The sequence below is a fragment of the Manis pentadactyla genome, chromosome 4 (genome assembly GCF_030020395.1).
Source record: "Manis pentadactyla isolate mManPen7 chromosome 4, mManPen7.hap1, whole genome shotgun sequence".
NCBI classification, from domain to species: Eukaryota; Metazoa; Chordata; class Mammalia; order Pholidota; family Manidae; genus Manis; species Manis pentadactyla.
Window position 1 is genome coordinate 90,292,748 of NC_080022.1, and position 10,239 is coordinate 90,302,986.

General features: G+C 34.6%; 1 non-coding gene across 1 annotated transcript; it reads left to right on the plus strand.

Moving 5' to 3' along the window:
* The first annotated feature begins 2,876 nt into the window (after positions 1-2,876).
* Positions 2,877-3,008, plus strand: LOC118908989 (small nucleolar RNA SNORA18). The gene has a single exon (XR_005023452.2). It is a non-coding gene; the product is annotated as a small nucleolar RNA SNORA18 (small nucleolar RNA).
* The last annotated feature ends 7,231 nt before the right edge of the window (positions 3,009-10,239 follow it).

Sequence of the window (10,239 nt, forward strand, 5' to 3'; positions counted from 1 at the left end):
TAGTTCAGAAACACTGAGTCATGGTTATAGCAACAAAACCATTTCAGACTGAAACTAATTATTGGTTATCCCCAGGGCTTCTGAGATCAAGTAGGCCTCAGTATAGTTAATTATGTCCTCAGCCCTGCAGAGTTTTTGCAATGGAAGTTTCAATTTGCTTAGTAAAAATATTGCTTTGTAAGATTTGCAGATGAGACAATTAGACAGTCATTAATTGGGGGTCTATTGGAAATGTGATGTTATCCAGTTGGGAAATGGTCTACTCCAGTGACTAATGTATATTAATGACAGTATTAATGACCTTTGAGCATTTTCCCATGTATCTCACGGAACACAAATCAAAGAACCATTCAAGGAAAAATGGATTTGCTGAATTGGTATATTTTTCTGGATAGAGATTCAAATTGTTTATTGAATCTACCCAAAACAAAACATTTCAAGGTAACATTAAAAGCTATTCTTAACTGAATAAAACTAAGTGCTGGAGAGCTTATAATTAATTTTCTTAGTGTTATGTTTTCAATATTTTTAATTAGGTAGGTAATTTTAGTTTCTTTAAGGAAGTATTCTTCATTCCCAATAGCCTTTAAAATGTAAGAATTATGACATTTTCCAGCTTAAATAAATTACTTCAATCATATTAAGAAGCTTATTGAAACAAACTAATTTCTCAAAGGTTAACTGAAAAATGAGAATGTTCACTTTTCTTCTTGGGGTACATGGCAATTAAAATAATAGAATTATGCAATGTCCTATTTATGAAACATCCTGAATTGCTAATATACTTTGCTGAGTAAATTGTAATCTCCTTACTTTACCACTATTAATTTAAGGCAGTGTGAAAATAGCATAATCTGATTTTCAAGAAAAATATTTGTAATTAGTGTAGTCATATTGTAAAAGAACCATATAATTAAAAAAATGACTTGGACAAAGAGGAGAATACATCTAGATAAAAATTTTGCCTATAATATACATAAGGATGGATCTAAAGCTTTTCAAAATACCATACTTTGTGTTTTGAAAGCTTTATTCTTTGTGGGATGCAATAGAAATGGCCTTGACATATGTGATCCAGTCATCTAATACAAATCTAATATGAATTATGTACACTCATGGGTAAAAAAATTAAGAATGATTACATAGCAGTGTATGATTAGGTCAATAGTAATATCACATAAAAATATAACTACGCTGAAGAGGCACTGAATAGAGATTCAACAACCCTACACAGAGTTCAGCCTATAAAATTGTTCTGAAAGATTGTCCCTAACATCATCTTTCATAATTTCTCAGAGATATAATTTTTTCCTCCTACGGGTGGCATTGATGACTACAGATTTACAGCAACCCTGGTAAATTTATCAGCAATATTTCCTAAAGTATGTTACATTGAACAATGCTTCCAATGATGATGGAAGACGTGACGCTTGGTCAAATAAGTCTGAGAACACTTAGTTAAACAAATCAAAAAAATTATTACTGAAGGGCTTTTTGTGGTCTATGCAGGTACATATTGAGAATTTTTAGCAGGAGATGTTGGACAGTTTATCAAAAAACGACTTGGCCTTGTCACTTTTTGTTTTTACCACCCTACATATGAAAGTCTTCCAGGAAAAATACTTTGGAGATATCAACTCAAGATTAATTTCGAAGGTCTAATTGTGACCGAAGATGTACAACTTAATATATGAAATTGATTGAGTCACTGGAGTGTTTAAAATTTTAAGTCATGTGTAAGTATATATATTTGTTATACCCTAAATATTAGAAGTGAGATATAATGCAAGTTATGAAATATAATAGTAAAGTGAACTTTTGTGAATTCACCAACTAGATTGACAATGAGAATCCTGTCAATATACTGTATCTAACTGTGCTCCATTCATCCTGCTTAAACGTGGAGACACTCACTTCTGTGAATTTTGTACAAAATTCTTTTAATTCTCCAAATATTTTTTGTTATATGTGTAGATGTTTTATTTGTGATTTTGTTTTATAAAGAGTATCATATTGTATGTGAAAATTTATGACTTATTTACTTATTATTTCTAAGACACATCTATGTTGTTGGTATCTAAAATTCATTCATTTTCATTGCTATATAGGTTTCATTATAAGAATAATTTTTCTTATTTATCAATACTTATATCTTCAAAACATGAGTTATCTTCAAAAAATTGTTTAAGAATAGTAAAGTCAGGATTATGACTTTGTTTACTTTGCATTTACCATCGTTTTAGAAGTGATTTATTGAGTACAACACCAGGTAACAAAGACACTCTTCTTCAAGGATCCTCCAGTCTTGTAGGGAGAGACAGGCAAATGATTAACAGGATACAACAGGATTACTGTCCCACCTGCAGGACCATGAAGGAAGAGTTATTTATTCTGCTTTAGGGAGATAATAATAGTTACACAAGACAAAACAAAGGTAGAACAGGGCAAAGGAGACTAGAAGTGCAGGAAGGGTATGTACTTTCAAATAAAATGGTCCCGGTAGCCTCACTGAGAGGCATCTGAAGAAAGACTTGAAGATAGTTCGGAACTGAGTGATTCTCATAGACGGAGGATGGACATTCCAAGCAGAGCAAAAGCCAGGTGAAAGTACCTGCAGTTTAAGTGTGCCTGATGTGTAAATGGTCCAGTCAGGCCTGTGAAACAATGAATGAGTAAGAAAAGTAGGTGAGAACACTAAAGGTCATGAGTGAAAATCATGTAATGACTTTGGACTTTACTCCGTGAGTGATCAATGCACTTGGAAAGTTTGAGCAAAGCAATGTCATGATCTAACATATTTTAAAAGGAACTCATTGGCTGCCATATTGTAAAAATTGTGGGAAAACGTGGTAACAGAGGTATGAAAATGTATTGCAGCTGATGTTTATCCTGATGGGGTTTTTTTCTGTAGACATGTGTCACTGGAAACACTTCAGAGAGTATATTTGTAATTTCCTTTACTCACAAAACTGTGTGGTAGATCTGTGGAGAAGAACGACAAGATGGGTCTGCTACACATACGGAAGACCTCTAACAGAAAATCTTTTTTTTAATCTTTCGTATTTACATATTCTAATGATCTGTACTATTTCTAGGGTATGACAGCATAAGGTGTCTGCAGTTGAGAACTGGGCGGATCCATCTACTCTGACCCTGAATGTTACGCCAAAGTAATTGCTTGAAGAAACTGGATCCCAGAGACTATGGGTGAGGAATTTTTGAAGTATGTCCATATTCAAGTGGTGATCAAAGAAGCTCAACTAAAAGAATATTGGACTGACTGATAATGACATGTTTTAAAAGGACTGTCTGAAAGATCATTACTCAGACGTTGGAGGAGCTAAGGTGATTGGCAGGGGAAGGAATCACAGCATATGAAATTCCTTAAATAAAAATGTATTGACTTAAAATGATTTTGCCTATGTTACACATAATAATAAAACCCTTTACAATTAGAGAAATGTATTGCAGTAATCCAGGTGAACACTGTTGTTGGGTCGAATCAGGATGGTAGCAGAGAAAGAAATGAGTTGTAGCTAGATTCTAGTAAGATTTTGCCTGTATCATTCCATATGACTCCTTAATTAACTTGTTTTTATACCTTCTTTTATTATTTGTATTGTTTTTACTAGAGATTATAGTGTGCATTCTTGACTTACTACAGTCTACTCTGAATTAATACTTTTTCCACTGTTCAGGCTTAGAACAAGGGCCTAGAATACCAACTAATACAGTAGTCATACTCTTTAACCCTTTAATATATTCCCTCCCATGTCTTCTCTTATTGTATGCATGTATTTTAATTTTGCATGTATTTGAAACCTCACAAAACTTCGAGATGTTTAATCAGTGCCATTTATTTGCCTGTCTCCTTTCCAGCAGTCTTCCTGCATTACGTATCAACATCTAGGATAATTTTACTTTTGTCTTAAGAATTACCTTTAATACTTCTTTTGTTTAAGTCTGTGGGCAAAGCAGTCTTTCATTTTCTTTATCTGTAAACATCTTTAGAAGGATATTTCGAAGGACATTTCTGAGAGAAATTGACAGGCATTTTCTTTCAGGAATTTAAAGAATTCATTCAATTTTCTTTCGGTTTCTGTTGTTCTTATTGAATAGTTGAGTTAGCCCTCCGTTTTACTCTCACTACTTAACATTACTATGCTTTTATTTATCTTTGGCTGCTTTTAGAATTGTGATTTGTTGTTAGTTTTCAGCAGTTTTATTATGACATAATTAGGTGCATAGGTCTTTTTTATAATTCCTTCTTGCTTTTGAAAAGCTTCCTCAATTTGAAGTTTGATTTTTTTGCTAATAGTAAAAATTCCCAGTTATTTATTTCATATTGTTTCTGCTCTTCTCTCACCCATCTCACTTAAAGACTGCAATTACACATATGTTATAGCTTTCAGTTATGTTTCATACATTAGGTATTTCTCATACTTCTTGTTTTCTGCCTGTTTTACACTGGACATTTCTAGTCACCTAAAGTCCAGTTTACTAATTTCCTACTATGTCAACTATATGGTTAAATCTATCTTTTAGGTTATTTATTGTAAATATTATAATTTTTAGTTCCACAGTATGCATTTTGTATTTTAGAACAGATTTCATTTTATAGTGAAATTTTCCATCTTCTCATCCATTTTATTTAACATATTCATCACAGAAATTTTAAGGTCTGAGACAGGCAATGGAGGATAGTGGGAATCAGCTCGTACTAGAAACGAGAGTGCCTAGGTCTGTGTAGGGTCAGTCTAATACTGACATCACTAGGTACCTATTTCCAGTATCTGTTTTTTTCTCTTAGATTTAACCATTTATTCCTATCTTTCTTGTTTGCTTCTTTTTTGTTTTTGTTTTTTTTTTTGCTTACCACTTTTGACTAAATTCTATACAGTGCTCTTGAAAAATTGCACAGATTCAGGATGATGCTATCTTTCTCAAAATATGATGAAATTTCTGAAGAATTTCTTTCAGGCAGTTAGAGAACAGTTAGATAATCTTGATCTTTGATCCAACAAGATATGATACGATTTGAGACTAAATTTCAGTCATCCTGAATGGCCTGTCAGTTTCCAATTTGCCTTTATGCCTAGAGTTCCTTCAAGGACTTTCAAGTTACAACCTAATATTTCTAAGGTATCTCATAATTGATTAGCCCTAAACAAGTTTTTGCTTCTCCCTCCTAGACTCAGGAATTGCCAACAATTCTGAATTGCTGTTTTCTGTCTGTTCTGTCCTTTGCTGATTTACAAATTGACAAATTCCTTAAGAGGAAAATGCAGTGTAATTTTTTTTCTTTGGGATCTTGACTCCTCCAGATTTTACCTGACTTGGCTGTTCTCTGATGCCTACAAGAATTGTGTGTGTGTGTGTGTCTGTGTGTGCACGTGTTGTATTTTATTCAGGTTTTAGCTGTTCTTATAGGGAGAATTGTTTTCTGATACAGGTGACTTCTTCATAGATGGGATAAATAACTTTTGGACATATTGATAAGGTAAATCCAACAAGGATTCATACTGGTTTTGAGGCAAAGTGTGAGAAAAAATGAAATCAAAGATGTTCTCAAGACTTGGCTTAAGCCTCTTCAAGATGGGATTTGCCACCAAATGAGATATGAGAAACTGCAAATGTTGCAAGTTTTGTGAGAATTAATGGTACCAACTGAAGCTCAAGAATGGAGGCTGGACAAAAGATATGAATAGAGGACATGTTAATCTAAGGAGAGAAATTAAAATGTATGGCTAGAAGAGATCCCCAAGAATGTGAGTATAAACAAAGAAGGGGAGATGAACAGGGACTGAAACTTAGGACATCCTCATATTCAAAAGTTAGGGAGAAAAGAAGGAATCAGCATATACCCTGAGGATATGAAACCAGAATAAGGGGAAGACAAAAAATATGGTGTCCAGGAGGCTAAAAAAAGAAAATATTTTAACAAGAGAATGAATGACAGCATTAAATGTTGTGCTGGGTCAACAATAATGGAAAGTCGGCCATTGGGTTTAGAAGCATCAAGATTATTAATAAGTTTTTTTAAAGAGTTTCAATGGAAAAATAACCTCTAGTTGGAGTTGGTTTAAGAAATAACATAAGGGGAGTATTTGCAGACAGGGTGTGTAGACAATTACACTAGGAATTTTGCTCAAAAGAGAAACAGAAAATTTATCTCAGTAAAGAAATAGAAAAGAAATACAGATGAACTAGAAATAAACAAGTTGCATCAGCCAAAGGGGAAGAGTGGTCAAGATGGTTTTGTACTTTTAATAGACTTTATTTTTTAGAGAACTTTTGAGTTTATAGCAATATTAAGCAAATATGCAGAGATTTCCCATAAACTCCCTGTCCCCACACATACATAGCCTCCCCCATTATCAACATCCATTACCGAAGTGGTGCATTTGCTACGACTGATGCACCTACACTGACGCATCATCATCACCTGTAGTCCATAGCTTACCTAAGGTTCACTCTTGGTGCTGCACCTTCTAAGCATGAATGTGCATATTTTGGACAAATGTATGATGACATGCATCACCATTATAGTACCATACAGAGTAGTTTCACTGCCCTAAAAATCCTTTATGCTCTGCCTATTCATCTCTCCCTTCCCTCTAGCCCCTGGCAACCACTGAACTCACTGTCTCCAAATTTTGCTTTTTCCAGAATGTAATATAGTTGGAATCATACAAAACATAGCCTTTTCAGATTGAGTGTATTTTGTTTTAATAGAAAAAGTAAAAACATGCATTTCAGCCAATGGCAGGACAGAAAAGTGATCACGTAAGAGGAGAGAAAGGCTGATGTGATATTCTTATGGAACCACTAACAGACACAATATTTATTCATTTAATCTTCACACAACTCTTAAAAGCAGGTATTATTACTATTAGTATTATTATTATTCGAATGTTATAGAAGGAAAGAGGCAGGTTCTGTATTCAAATCCTTCCAGTTTTGGAACTTGCATTTGACTTTCAAAATCCCAGCCTGCTTCCAGAGTCCACTGTCTTAAGCACTCTGCTCACATCTAGCTTACTCTTACTCTTGCAAACACGTACTCCTGTCATAATTCTTGGTGTTTTCCAAGGTCACCTAAATATTCCCTTTATGCCCTTTTTCCTTGACTTCATCTTCCACAATGATCTCTTCCTGGACACTGTTTTACTCAATCTCATGGTCATAATCTAGACATTGATATTCTAAATCTGCTCACTTCACAATCTTATTTTCAATCTTCCTAGTCTGTGACAACCTTCTATCTTTTCAGCTCACATCCCTCTTACAATTCTTTGACATCACTGGACTTGTTGTTTATTGCTCTTTATATTTTTTGCTCTCACCCCTTGTGTTCTTCTCTCCCTCCTCTTCACATTTAAATCCATGTTCCAGTACCATAATCACTGCCTCACATTGCAATTCCCTTTTGTTTTCACCATCTACTTGTTTTACTCATAAAAAATCTCATCCCTGATTAAATTCAGCTTTCCTGCCTTTCACCCACATGCTAGAAGCCACATCTGGCTGCAGAAAACACACAACCATAATGCTTGATCACATTTTGTTTCTTAACAATTAAACATATATGGAACCTTAAGTCTGACCAGCAATGCACTTACATTTTCCCATGACATGTTATTCTCAGGCACAACCATTTCTTTGCCTTCCCCCTCATTTGTCAAGCATGTCTTCCTTCCTTTTCACATTTAGTTCATGATTTGCTTCCTATTTCATTGGGAAAAGTAGTGGAAATTAAGGCACTTCCATACTCTCCTACCAGCAATCTCATTTTGCATTGCTACCCTACCTCATTTTCCACTGATGCATTTCCCATACTCCAGAATATGGAACGCCCTTTTGTTTGTGTACTGTATCCCCACACTTCTTGTTTACTCAAGAAAATTCCTAGAATTTTGCCCCTTTAATATCTCTACATCACCAGGGATTTTTTCCACATGTTGTTTATTCTCACTCTTACTCAAATAATGTATTTCTCATCTTAAACAAAAAAATTACTCTTTGACTCACAGCCTCCTGCAAATACTGTTCAGTGCCTGCTCTTTATAAAAACACTTGAAAGAGTTCTCGATACTTATTGTCCACATTTCTTTTCCCATTCTCTCCTAAATTCCTTCTTGCCTACAGCACTCCACCAAAGGTTTTTTGTTAAGCTCCTCCACAACAGGTTTTGCAAAAGTCAAGGATTAGTTCTCAGTCTCTGTGTTATTTCACCCAACTGTAACATAGGTCCCAATTTCTTGAGGTCTGTCTTTACTTCGCCTCCAGGATCTCACTCTATCGTCATTCCCCCACCCCCAACTTCACTGGCTGATGATTACAGTCCCTTTGATGATTCTTCATTGCTAATTTAATGCCCTGGACTTACTGCTTTTTATTTTCTACATTCCCTCCTCTACATCACATAGCTGCATACATCAAGATTTAAAGAGCAAGGAAGTTGCATTTAAATTTCTTCATGTAATGCCAATGATAAAACTGAACTTGCTACCCATGATGGCCAGCTCAGCACAGCAACACTGTATTCCTGCTAGGCCTATTGTGCAATACCTTGGACTGACTGTATATGCTACTTTTCTCATTTTGGAAGCAGTTACATATCCCACTGTTTCCAAAACCTTTTCTGAGGAAAGAGTTTATTTGGAATAAAGATCTGACTAAAGAACTGAAAGAAGGAAATGAGTTAATTCTCTTGCTGTCTGTATTTTTATTTTATTTTACTGAACTATAAAAATGGATGCATGGAAGAATTAAAAAGGAGTAAGGTGAATTGAAAGCTCTACTTAGGCTCTGAATTATGGCATTTTTCTTTGGAGGCTTAGAAACATGAGCTTTCTGGTTGCATTTTTTTGAGAGTAGGATGAAATGTCTGTAATACAAGTGATTGCGAAATAGCTTTTTGTAAGTCTTCTAGGGAAATGATAATTTGTATACCTCAGTGCTTACAGTTGTTGACGTGTTAGTTATTTTTTTTTAGCATTGTACTCACTGTGGCCCAACCTAAATCACTCAATCTTATCTTTACTCCTAGTGGAATTTTTCTATATAGTTTAAAGTCTTAAATGCAATGCTTAATTCTGCAGTGACTTTCCACCATGCTTTCTGACATATGGGACATCTCACATGGCAAATAATTTTATTCAACAGTTAGAAAGTTTCACTTGTTAACTTTGTCCTTATTTAACTATGTATACATGACACATTTGGATGAAATTCATCTGTTTTTGTTTAGCTGCTTTCCTAGTAATGCATTTGTCTCTTTCATTGATTGTGTCTTTACTTGGTTTTATAATAACCAATGCAGCGGCACAAGCATGTCCAAACAGACACACACACACACACACACATACACCAGTGAGGGAAAACCTTTCACAGCACATATGCCCAGACTGTGCTAGTTGCAGTTACATAGATTTCACTATTGATGCGACAGGTCACAATGCAATTTAGAAGCAATTAAAAGGTAATGAATGTGTGGAATGGAAACCTCCGCCTAGAAGACTTTTTCTGTGTGCACAGAGAAAGTAGATAAATCTGTGTCTCTACTGTCCCCCACAGTCATGTCTTTAGGCCAAATGGCAATGTTGAGGGCTGCAGACAAATGGATGAAGGATAATCTTGATTTTTTTTCTTGCAATATTTACACAGAGAGTTATGAATACTTCATTGCTACAGCAAAATGAATCATCCTACAGTTAGTTATTAGGCATGGACTAATTTAAAAGTCAAATTGCCATTGTGAATATTTAATTTTAAAGGTACTCGTATGGCAATATGTTTCATATTATTGAATAATGACAGTCTTTAATGGTTTGTGAGAAAATGCACTAGCAATGTGGAACACTTGGACATTTTCCACAGACCCCTGCATGGCTACTTGTAGGAGGTAGACAATGAAGAAAGACAGCATATATGACTAGTTAATGGCAATATGCACTGAACAGTGACAAAATAAAAAGGTTGTGTGATTTTAGACATGAAAATATCAGATAATTTTGTCCACATTGCAAAGATGTAGCTAAAGTAGTCCATTGCCATTATGTTATTTTTACAAAATGAATAGCTTTTTATTCTAAGAATAATTTTCTGATTGATCCTATCATTAACTGTGTATGCAATCCCTTATTCAGGGTTTGTTTTGTTGTATCTGTTCTGAGATACATAGAAATTATGTATCTGTTCTTTGAGATAAAATAGGGCTTTTGAAAATGACTAAAA